This window comes from Cricetulus griseus, chromosome 8, assembly GCF_003668045.3.
Source record: "Cricetulus griseus strain 17A/GY chromosome 8, alternate assembly CriGri-PICRH-1.0, whole genome shotgun sequence".
Lineage (NCBI taxonomy): Eukaryota > Metazoa > Chordata > Mammalia > Rodentia > Cricetidae > Cricetulus > Cricetulus griseus.
Window position 1 is genome coordinate 50,532,349 of NC_048601.1, and position 11,063 is coordinate 50,543,411.

The 11,063-nt window shown below is 42.0% G+C and overlaps 1 pseudogene; it reads right to left on the reverse strand.

The window, feature by feature from the left end:
- Positions 1-2,735: 2,735 nt before the first annotated feature.
- On the reverse strand, positions 2,736-6,794 carry LOC113834162 (annotated as a pseudogene).
- Between the last annotated feature and the right edge of the window lie 4,269 nt (positions 6,795-11,063).

Here is an 11,063-nt window from a genome sequence, read left to right on the forward strand (position 1 = left end):
GGCTGCATTGACTGAGCATCTATTAAAAGCTTAATGCTGTGTGGACCAAATCCTAAGCATTAAGCTAAGGGAAGCAGAATGGGGGTGAGGTGAGGCAGAAGATAGAAGTCATGAGAGAGAGAGAGATGGAAATAACATTAACAAAGGAATCCTAAACTTCCTCTTCATTTGCTCTGTCACTTCCAGTCTAGTTAACATGGAGTGACAATTTACTCCATGCTTATGCTTCCTTCTTCAAATCCAAATGCTTAGTTGGGTGTGATGGCTCATTCCGTTTTACTGCAGTACTCAGGAGGCAAGGCAGGCCAATCTCTCAAGTTTGAAAGTAGCCTGGTCTACATAGCAGAGTTCCAGGGCAGCCAATGGCTTCATAGTGAGATCTGTCTCAAAACAAATGCAATTTGAAGGTTTAATTAGCATCAGAGTTCTTGGCAGGCTCTTAGGGAAGGGTGTGATCAAAGTGCTGCTTATGGCATAGCTCATATCCCACAGATCACTGAAACATGTAACTCTTAAGGATTTGAACATCTTTCATCTTTACAATTGCATTTATCTCCATCCTTCTCTTCTCCCTCCTTCCCTCTCTCTCTCTCCTTCACCCATACCCCCTCCTCTATGTATCAGAGGACAATTTTCATAAGTCAGTCCCACCATGTGGGTCCAGGGAGTCCAGCTCAGGCTGTCAAACTTGGCAGCAGCTCCTTTACCTCTTAAGCCATCTCACTGATCTAGATTTAGGCATCTTATTTAATAAACAGCAATAGCAAATAACTTGATAAAGTTCTCCCCAGATGCCATGCTCTGAGCTCTCAGTGACATTTTCTGTTCCCAAGGGAGAAAAAAGAAACTGCTGCTCAATGGGTTTATGTGCTGCAAGTTTTTGCTGTCTCACTGAGAAAACAATCCTTCAATGTGTCTGTGTCTGTGTCTGTCTGTCTCTCTCTCTCTCTCTCTCTCTCTCTCTCTCTCTCTCTGTGTGTGTGTGTGTGTGTGTGTGTGTGTGTGTAGAGTTGTATATAATTTTATGCAATTTTTGACACAATTATTACATATTTGCAGTAGTGGCATCAAAGTCCATTCTCATTTGCGTTTACTTTCATCCATTTTTATCTCTTTGCATTGTCATTGTTCTTGATGCTAATGTAGACACTAACAGCAAGCCACATGCCGCTCTAGGGAATTTTTTCTTGTCTCTCTATAGTTTTCCCTATTGTGAAGTAGAAACGGCATGGAAAGATCTAAGATGAAACTTTCTGTTCTCCATGGTGAGCCTTTTATAGTTCACATAGGCATGCATGTTCTAGGGGACAGTGGTTCTTAGTCTCAGGCAACTGAGACTCCCGGAGGGTGAATGCAATGTCTAGACATTTTTACATTGCCAAGTAATGGAAGGAAATGTAGGTATAGACCAGAGATGTGGCTAACTGTCCCAAATTGCACATGGCTCCCCCAACAAGAAGTCATTTGATGCGAAATGTGGTGGTGCTGTCATTCCTGGCTATTTGAATGTGTTCCCCACAGAGTGATGTGTGGAAGGCTTGTTTGCCAGTCTGTGATGCATTAGAAGGCAGCAGAACTGTTAAGAAATAGAGTCTAGTGGGAAAAAATTATCTCACTGGAGGAGAGCCTTTGAAAGGAGTACCAGGACCCTCACCTCTTCATCTATCTTTTTCTTCCTAGCTGTCAGCAGGCCAGCAGTGTTCCTCCACCGTGCACTTCAACCTCAATGCACTGCCTCACTGCAGACACCAAAGCCAGGTAGTGGACCTGAACATGAAACACCCAAATAAATCTTTCCACATGAAATAAGCTAGACACAAAGGACAGTCAATGTGTGACTCTGCTTTTACAATGGACCCAGAATAGACAAATTCCTAGGACTAGAAGCTATTCCCAGAACTGAGCTCAGGGGAGAGCATAGTTATTTCTGATGGGTTTGGAGTTTTGGTTTGAGATAATTAAAATGTTCCAGAGATGAATGGTGGTGAGGGCTCTACAACCACAGTGCCCTTATGCCACTGATGTGTATGCTGAAAAATAGGTGCTTCGTATGCTTTCTTACATATGCTTATCCAAGCAATCAGAATATAATAATAAGATTATTTTTAAATGCATATGCTGGAAAATAAGCATAGCATAATTTATTATATTCATGCTATATACCGTGCTGATCATTTTAGATAGCTTAATTAATTCAATCCTTGAAATACTTAATGCTACATTAACTAATTTACTTCAAGGATTCAAACACTCTTGTAGATCATTATTCTCATGCAGCAGTAAGGTAACCCAAGTTTACATAGCAAGGAGGTGGTAGATCTGGGATTAAAACATAGGTATGTACTTCCTTGAGGTGGGTAGTTGGTTTTTCAAGACAAGGTTTCACTGTGTCGCTTTGGAGCCTGTTCTGGAACTTGCTCTGTAGATCAGTCTAGCCTTGAACTCACAGAGATAGGACTGCCTCTGCTTCCTGAGTATTGGGATTAAAGGCTTGTAACACCATCACCCGGCTACTTCCTTTTATTTAGTTCTGACCCTAGCCTTTAACAACTGAGTCATCTCTCCAGTCCCCAACTTAAAAAACATAAAGCCACAAATGATTTGTTTGCTAAAGGGTACTTTCAAAATGCCACACATAATTTATTCACTACAAACTCTGAAGCAATATGAATGAAGACCAGGGATGGATGAGTTGAAGATCCTCCAGTTGATTGTGAACCTTAATCACAACCCTGTCAGCAGTAGAACAGAAAGGAGACGCAATGTAGGCTGCAACTCCATTTAGTTCTGTCCACCTCACCCTCACCAATGGTGACAGTCACATACTGATCAATGGTGTTGGAGGGTTCCGAATTCTTCACTCTGGCTTTAATTTCCATGGAAAACACTCTTGGATGATGTCAAAGTCACCAACAAGTCTGCAAGGTGTGTATAGTATATCCAATACTATTCCTACTCTAATGTGAATAATGCATCTGACTTGACTTAGCACACCGAGTTAGACTAAGTATATTTAAAAGCAGTGGTGGTTGCAGTGAGGTCTCTATGGGCAGAATCCAACAGGTCTTTATTCTGCAAAACAACATTGTTAAATAATGACTTGTTGGTGACATTATTTATCTTCTGGCTTAGATGAAGACCAAAGAATGTTCTAACCTCATTTCCATTTGGTCTGTAAGACTGGTGCATTTGAAGAACATAGTAGTTTCCTCTTTTTAAAAGTTATTTTCAAGGGTTTTCCTTCATCAACAAGATGACCCAACACTCTCAACTGATGATTTTTGCAGTTGGGACATTACAAATGTCAGATAATGCAACAAAATTATCAAATGTAGACCTCTTATGGCCTCTCTTACTCTTGACTATGTGGTGGATCTAGACATGAGGGCTGGGTAGAGGTCTTAGCCCATCTAGACTGTGCCTTCACTGAGTGGAATTCCAACAGCTACACCTACTAGGCTGACTTGCTGGAAAGAAGCCATAGCCACAATGTCTAACTCTTCTCTTGAGTTCCTTCACTACTGGTCTGGCATTCAAAGGACCACACCTACTTTTGAATCCTGGGCATCATGGAGAACTGTGATGGGGATCTTGGCCTTCAGTGCATTCCATTGGACAGCAGTCTGAGGGGGTTTCTTTGCTCTACTGTTTCCTGAAGTCATCTGAAATGCTTTCCCTTATCGTGTGAGTATGCCGTCAAAGCTAAGAGGTATCTGGTCTCTGAGGTGTCCTTGCTACTGGAGCTCTGCATCACCATGGACACTGCCACAGTCCTCCATCTTACATATAACTTCCATTCAGCATCATTTTTGGATGCAGCTCTCTATAAGTTTACCCTGCCAATATTGACTAGCTCAATAGCTGCAGCTATATCCAGAGAAGCCGGGGTATTCATGAATGCATACAGGTTAAAATAAAGTCAAACTGGCATTATCTTCTGCAACACTGTGTACTAGCATGGACTGACACCACCACCCGCTCCTCATTTCAGGAAACCCCAGTTAGCTCAGACATATTTCTGACTGCCAGGCCAGCATCCCTGAGAGCTTTTTACCATGCCTCTAGTGACTAGATTCAAACTAACAGAGGCAAGGTTTTTGGAAATTTCTATAAGGCTAGTTTTGTGAGATATTAAACAGGGAGAGGTAGCTAGGAACCCTGGCTGGGGGTCTGAGGACCAGGCACGCAGGACACTCACACAGGATGGAGACAAGCATTGCTGCCTCACCTTACAATTCAGGAAGTGATGGGTGGGGCTGGATACTATGTTTACTTCATCACCTGGCCCTTACATGTGTATATAGTCACATGTTTTCAGTCTTTAGTCCAGACTTTAGAAGAATATTGTTTGATGCCTCCTGAAAGTAATTGTGAAAGTAATTGTGTCCCACTATCTGGGCATAAAGATGAAAACTGAAGCACTGGAAGGTGCAATGGCTTGCTCACGTCTCATCTGTAGCAGAACTGGGATTCCAGCCCAATATAAAGCCAGAGTCTTGACACAACTCCCATCCTGAATAGCCCATGAGCTCCCTAGTCAAAGACATGTTTTTCATATTTTAAATTTTGAGCCGCAGATTCATCTTATTTCACCAGTACAGTACTCTCCAACACTCCAATACTAATTTGCTTGATATCTTCAGAGAACTCAGGGAGTAGAGGCTCTAGGGCTTAGAATATAGCATGGGCATATGGCATCATATGTTTTCTTTAAAGCAGAACCTACCTGAAGAGTACCCAAAACTAGCCTTCAGTGCAAGATGCAAGAGGAAAGAACTCAGGTGATAAGAATGGCTGCCTGAGAGAGCCTTCTGAAATTCTCCAATGAGATGCTTCTGAGGCCAGAAATCTGTGGTCATGTGAAGATTTCGTCATATGCCAATTATTTAGACACTAATACTCACTAATGCATATGATATGTCTAGATGAGAATATACCTACATAATTTGAGAAAGTTTAAATCTTCCGATGGCCCCTCCAGTTGCTGTTCCCTAAGGCCATGTGGTACTTTCTCTCTTCTCAGTTTTTCTTTGCCTCAGTACTGAGAACTGAGACCCTGTGTGAGCTCAGTGTCTTTGCATACACATTTTTAGCTTGCTTCTTTAAGAAGTTTGCAATTGCCCTCAGATTATAGAAAACCAGACAGGACAACTTGGAGACAAATAAGAGGCCCTACAGCCTATATCCTTACCTGGCAGATCTTAAGAGATGTGTGAATTCTCGAACAACCCCTGCTCCGTAGGCATCATAGAGAAGAGGCCAGTTTTCTTACAACAAAGCAAGCTTTTATTAAGATCAAGTAGTGCTGGTGTCTTGACTAGAAAGAATAAATGACCTGAATACAGCAAAAGGAATAAAAAGAGGTTAGCAAATCTTCCTCTCTCCTCCCTTTGCCTTCTTTCTTCCTTCCTGTCTGCTGCCATTTTTACTTTCCTCTTCATACCCCCCAACATCTTTCAGGAACCCACAACTAGATCTCAAAATTTTTACTTAAGAGAATTGGGAATCCCTTGACAATTATAATGTTTAAAAACTGCTGGTAGTAAAGGGAATCATTTCCCAAAGACAATTATTTTGGTGGCTCTAGGAATCAAATCAGGCCTATGCTAACCAAGTGTTCTTTATGGAACTACATCCCCAGTCTTTTTGTTGTTGTTGTTGTTGTTAAAGATATATATCTCATTTCACAAAATATAGCCAAAGTTTGGGTGGCTAGCTTAAAATACTCTCCAAATTTCCCAATCATTGTGTAAACCCAAAGTGCAGCTTAGATTTCAAGGTTAGCCTCACTGTTGTAGAATATGCAGGAGGGGGAATATGAGCCTGTTTCTGCCCAGGCTTTTGAATTATCCACATCATCTAATATTCATGCTATAAAAACTCTGCAAAATGCTATTTCCTAAATAAATGTCAAGAGTCTAGATGGCATTCAGTGAATGATTCCAAGAAGAGTGCAAACAGTGTTTCCTTAATTAAAAGCAAGCAAAAATGATAGTTAATTAAATGTCATCGTGTGAAAGGGAAAGAGTGGGAGAAAGAAAGAGCTCCAGGGCATGTCTGAGAATGGGTGCAGACTCTGAGATGAGCCCACACGGGAGGCTGGGAGAAACTGCCCCCAACAGCTGTAGTACCAGGTCCAACAATGCCCACGTGCTAAAACATTACCAAAAACCGAGTCCACAGAGGAAAGGCCTGTGGTACACATCCATCTACCTATCCCTCCCTTTGTCCCTCCTTCCCTAGTGAGACAAGATCTCACTATGTGGGCCAAGTTGGCCTGGAATTCTTGACCCTCCTATTTCCAGTTGCTGGAATTATAGGTATGTGACACCATGTTCAGTGTTAGCATCTTTTAAAGCAGAGGAAACCACAGTGAATGACTGGGGGTCTGCTATTATTATTAAAATAACAACAAACTGCTCTGAACCAATGTGTTTTCTGTGCTGAGGAATTTCTAAGCATATTACTGAACATCATTTTACCAGATGAAGTTTGGAAGGGTGCCAATACAGCACATCAAATTTTTGGTTTGGCTTTTTGGTGGTGGTTGTGTTTTTTTGTTTTGTTTCGGTTTGGTTTTTTTGTGCCAGAAATTGGTATTTTGTGTTTCCTCCAAAGCATCCATCCATGTCAGAAGAAAATTTGGAACATTGCTGAGGTTGTTTGGAGGACACCACCTTCATTCCTATTTTGAATCAGAACTGTTATTTCACCTGATGTAATGGATGGGTAGACAGTACCGCAATCTTTTTAGCTCCAAGCGCTAGCCAGAGCCACTGGGTCTCCATTACCATTGCTCTCTTTGCAGCTATCACCAGGGACTTCCAGGAGAAAGAAAGTCACACAACTCTGCATTAGATTGTGTAACTGTCCTGACAGGACTGAAGATACTCTAAAGGGATACCTTTCCCTTGTCTTTGACTCCCAGACTTTTGAAACAATGAACCCTAATGAATTAGAATTTCCCTAAAAGTCCCATGTTGAGAAGAGGAAATGCAGAAACCTCTTGCCAGCCAGGAGAGAGGCTTGTATTCTGGAAAGAGTTTCCATACAGTTCTGACTGCGGGTCAGTGATGGGCGGGACCATATCTTGACCAGCCCTTATTGGTTGTGCATACCTCTAGCCTTTGCTTTAAACCCAAATCTCATGTCAGGATCCCAAGATCGACTTGCTGGTGGTGGGAGAGCCACTGGACCTCTTTGCTTCTCTGCACAATGTGGTCGCATTGAATAAACCCCCTTCCTCTGATTTTCATCATTGTGCCTTTAACCCACTGAAACTGAGCCTAGCCTGTTAAGGTTGCCTAGGCCCAGAGCCTAACAACTCTAACAGTAAAATTCTCTCTCCAGGCCTAAAGTTGCTTTGAGCCACATGACTGAAGTCCCACCTGCACTTCTCGGGTGTACTGTCTGCTGGAGATTCCCTTTGGTCTTATTCTGTGCACTTTGTGCCTCATTCCATATCATCACTCCTCGGGGTATTTCTTCCCAGGTTGCAAACACACATCCTACTTCCAGGCATCTGCTTCAGGTTTCCTGGATGGCTGGATAATGTGTTTGTTTAACTCACTTAGCGTTAGGCTATAGATTTTGCCAGTGGCCTTTGGCACACCGGCCTCAGGATGTTTGTTTTTGTAAGTTCTGCCTTATCTTGCTTCCTCTGAAAAAGTCTCCATTTTCACATCTCAGCTGAAGCTTGAGCCAGCAGCTCTCTGAGCCCTGCGCTAAATGAGCTGCAGTTGAAAATCATAAGCACACTGCCTTGTAGTTTTTCATCAGGCAAGAAGACCAACCCAAGAGGGTAGCTGGGACACAGAGAGCTGTATTAGCAGCAGTCTGTTTCTGTCCGCTGCTTAGTCTCTCTCACCAGTGCATGGAAACCGCTTGAAATTCAGAAAGTCTCATATACATGGAATGCACTTGGGTAGACTGATAAAATTCAAATGCCCAACTCACATTTTCTGAGAGTTCAAGTTAAAAAGGGGAAGGAGCCTGGGGCAATTATTAATTAATTCATATTTATTTTACTCCTCTTGGGCAATGTTTTTCATTGAAATACCCCCCCTACCAGTCATCTAGATGAAATATAGATCAGAATGGGAGAAACCCCAGTAAAGTGGTGGGAACCTGGTATTTGAACATCTCCTACCTGGCTCTGAATCCTGTCAGGTCATTGACCAGTCATTTAAATGACCTGAATCCATTGTCTTCAAGTGTGGACAGAAGTTAAGGTGTCCTGTGGTTTTGGCAGAGCATGTTCAAGAACAGTTTTCATTTTTATATTGTTTTTCAAAAGCATCATAAGAGAAATGAAAACAGGCTTGGAATGTGCAGATGGTGGGCCTAGAAACTAAAAGCAACATGCATAGAGACTATAGCATGAATGGCAGAAAGAATTGCCTGCCTGTGCCATTTTTGATGACCTGTAGCACGTACCTCTTCTTGACTTGGCATTGTCTTAATTATCTTTCAGCAGTGTCCACTTCCTCAAGGAGGGAGAGGGGGGCTTCCAGATGCCTAGGTTAAACCCATAGCAGTGGTTAATTCTCTCCATATTCTCCTCAAGTATTATTGATGATTTCTAGATTGATGTCTGTCTTCCTGGTACAGACTGAATTCCATGAAGGAATGGGATATAGTTGCTCACACCTGCCTTTATGCCTGATCTTCATAAGACAAGCCTTGTATACAACCTTTGTGGATAAAAGTTTTTCAGGGTGTACTTTGTAGAAAGTCATTGATGCTGTTCAACTTTGGAATGGGAAGTCTAGAGACACCAACTTGCCTGGCACAGTAGGTTCATTCAAATGGATGGCTTTGACATCCTTGCAATGAACTTGTTAACTCTTAAATTTTCTTCCAGCTAACCAAAAGGTTTTCTGGAACATCTGAAGGAAATTTTGGCCATTTATTAAAGAAGAGCAAAACCATAATGAATGTAAAGAGTTAGACAAATCACACAGGGAAGCCCCAGATAACAACATCAATTTTTGTTTGTTTCTTTTCATGAAGCACCTGAAGGGGCTATCTAAATGATGCATTGCTATAGCCCACAGGACCTCTCAGGGGTTGGGAGTGATTAGTGGAGTTCAGACAAAATTATTTTATTTACCAGTCTTGGAAGCTTGCCATGTTTCAATTCTTTTCCCTTCCTCACACGGAGAAATTTTGCATCAGTGTTAATATACCACAAAGAAATAGTGATTCACTGGGAGACGGAATTAAGTGTTACATCAGATCCAGTCTGACACAGTGGAGAAACAGCAAAATTCACACATCATTTCCAACCTAGAAAAGCTGAGCAGAACTTCTCTCCGTTGTCTTTTGATTTCTGGTTGTAACCCCAAACAGAAAGCCATTTTTATATCCTTTGACACATGTTTCTTGTGAGGCAAGAAACCTTCCAAGTAGAAGTAGACTGGGGAAACAAATGTGAAGTTCTATTTGTTTTGGCATGGGGTCTTCATCTGAATTTTGTTCATCTGGCTGAAGTTTACATTGCTGTGATATAGAAAGACACCTGGAATAAAAGCAAGGGGCGCTATTTAATCCTTTACCCTGTGTTTTTAATCAGCTTAGTCCTTACTATAATTTAGCCCACAGGACAGTCCCTTAGACTGAATGTTTATTCTTCGTTATGTATAAAGAAAATCAGTGTAATGCCATAAAGACTCCCAGGTCCATGTTAACAAGTGTGTGAAAGTGCACACAAATGCACCTTCATTTTTTGTTTATTTTCCAAAGTCATGGAGATGCCATATTAAGATTTTCTACAGATTTCTGTTTATTTCTTTGAACCCTTGTGTTTTCTTTCTTCCGGTAAAAGAAAATACACTGAAAAGGAAGAAACATTTTATTCTCTGGCCAAATGCTGACAGTTTCAACTCCAGACTACCCCCAAGTTCTGTGAGGTCATTTTACAGAGGCCAGGAACTCAGCCAGATTGGTTAAACCCCTCACTCGTTTTTGTTTCAGCTTTATCAGGCTTGCCACTTGCCACTAGTAAGGACCAAGCCAGCGTGGGCTTCCCATACTCTCTGATGAGTTAGAGTAGGATGTTATGTGGGGACAGAATTGCTTTCTGTCACACCTTCAAAGAGGTCTACCAGGAAGAACAACCTACCCTTCCCTACATGCGTATAGTCGTAAGATGATTTCACTTTAGCGATTTGTAAGGTGTCTTTCTCAGGTGATGGTACCCAGTTAAAGGGTTTCCTGCAATAACCCCATAGTATTTTACTCTGTGGAAGGCACAATATGTATTACTCGGGTCTGAAACAACACTTTTTTTTTTAAAAAAAACTAGCTCTTTCTGAATGCACTGACTTCTATGGGTAGTCTCACCTGCTTTCCAGCATGCCTCTTGATAGTTACAGGCCTCCATTGAAAATTCCTGTCTCAAGTCACCAGCCCCTCCCTGGTTCACCTGCCCAGTCCTCTCATTAGGTTTGTGAAGATAAACCATGGTGGTCTCCAAATTGCCAGTATTTTGCAAGTCCTAGAAGGCATGATTAAAATGGGAACACTTGCTTATTTCACATTCTGTAATAGTTACTTATCATACCCCTTCTACTTTATGTCATTATTTCTATTGCCTTATTTTCCTTATCTGTCATAAGCTCTTTGTTAATTCTATAAACATGTGACCTGCTTTGCTTTTAGAGGTGCTGGCCTAGAAGTGAGGCCACTCTCTCTAGATTCAAGAGAGGACCCATCACATGGGAAAAACCTGCGCACACAGCTGACCAGTTGGGACATGCCACCTTGAGGCGTTAGCGGGTGTGTAGAAGATGACCCCATTTCATCTGCTGAAAACATCCATGCTGATAAAGAGGTCCTTCCTACTGGCCCATTGCTGGCTGTGGGCCTGTGCCAGATTTCCACTGTGAAGTCAGGCATGAGCATGGGGCTTGGTGTTTCCTGACCTATTGCCCACTCCATCTGAAACTGCTCACCGAGTACCGCTGCTCTGTCATGGGAATGACCACCTCCTTGCTGACATGTATCAAGGGCATTTCATTTTCCCTGTTTTGGTCTCTGTTAGAGGCAGCAAAGCAGAGAGA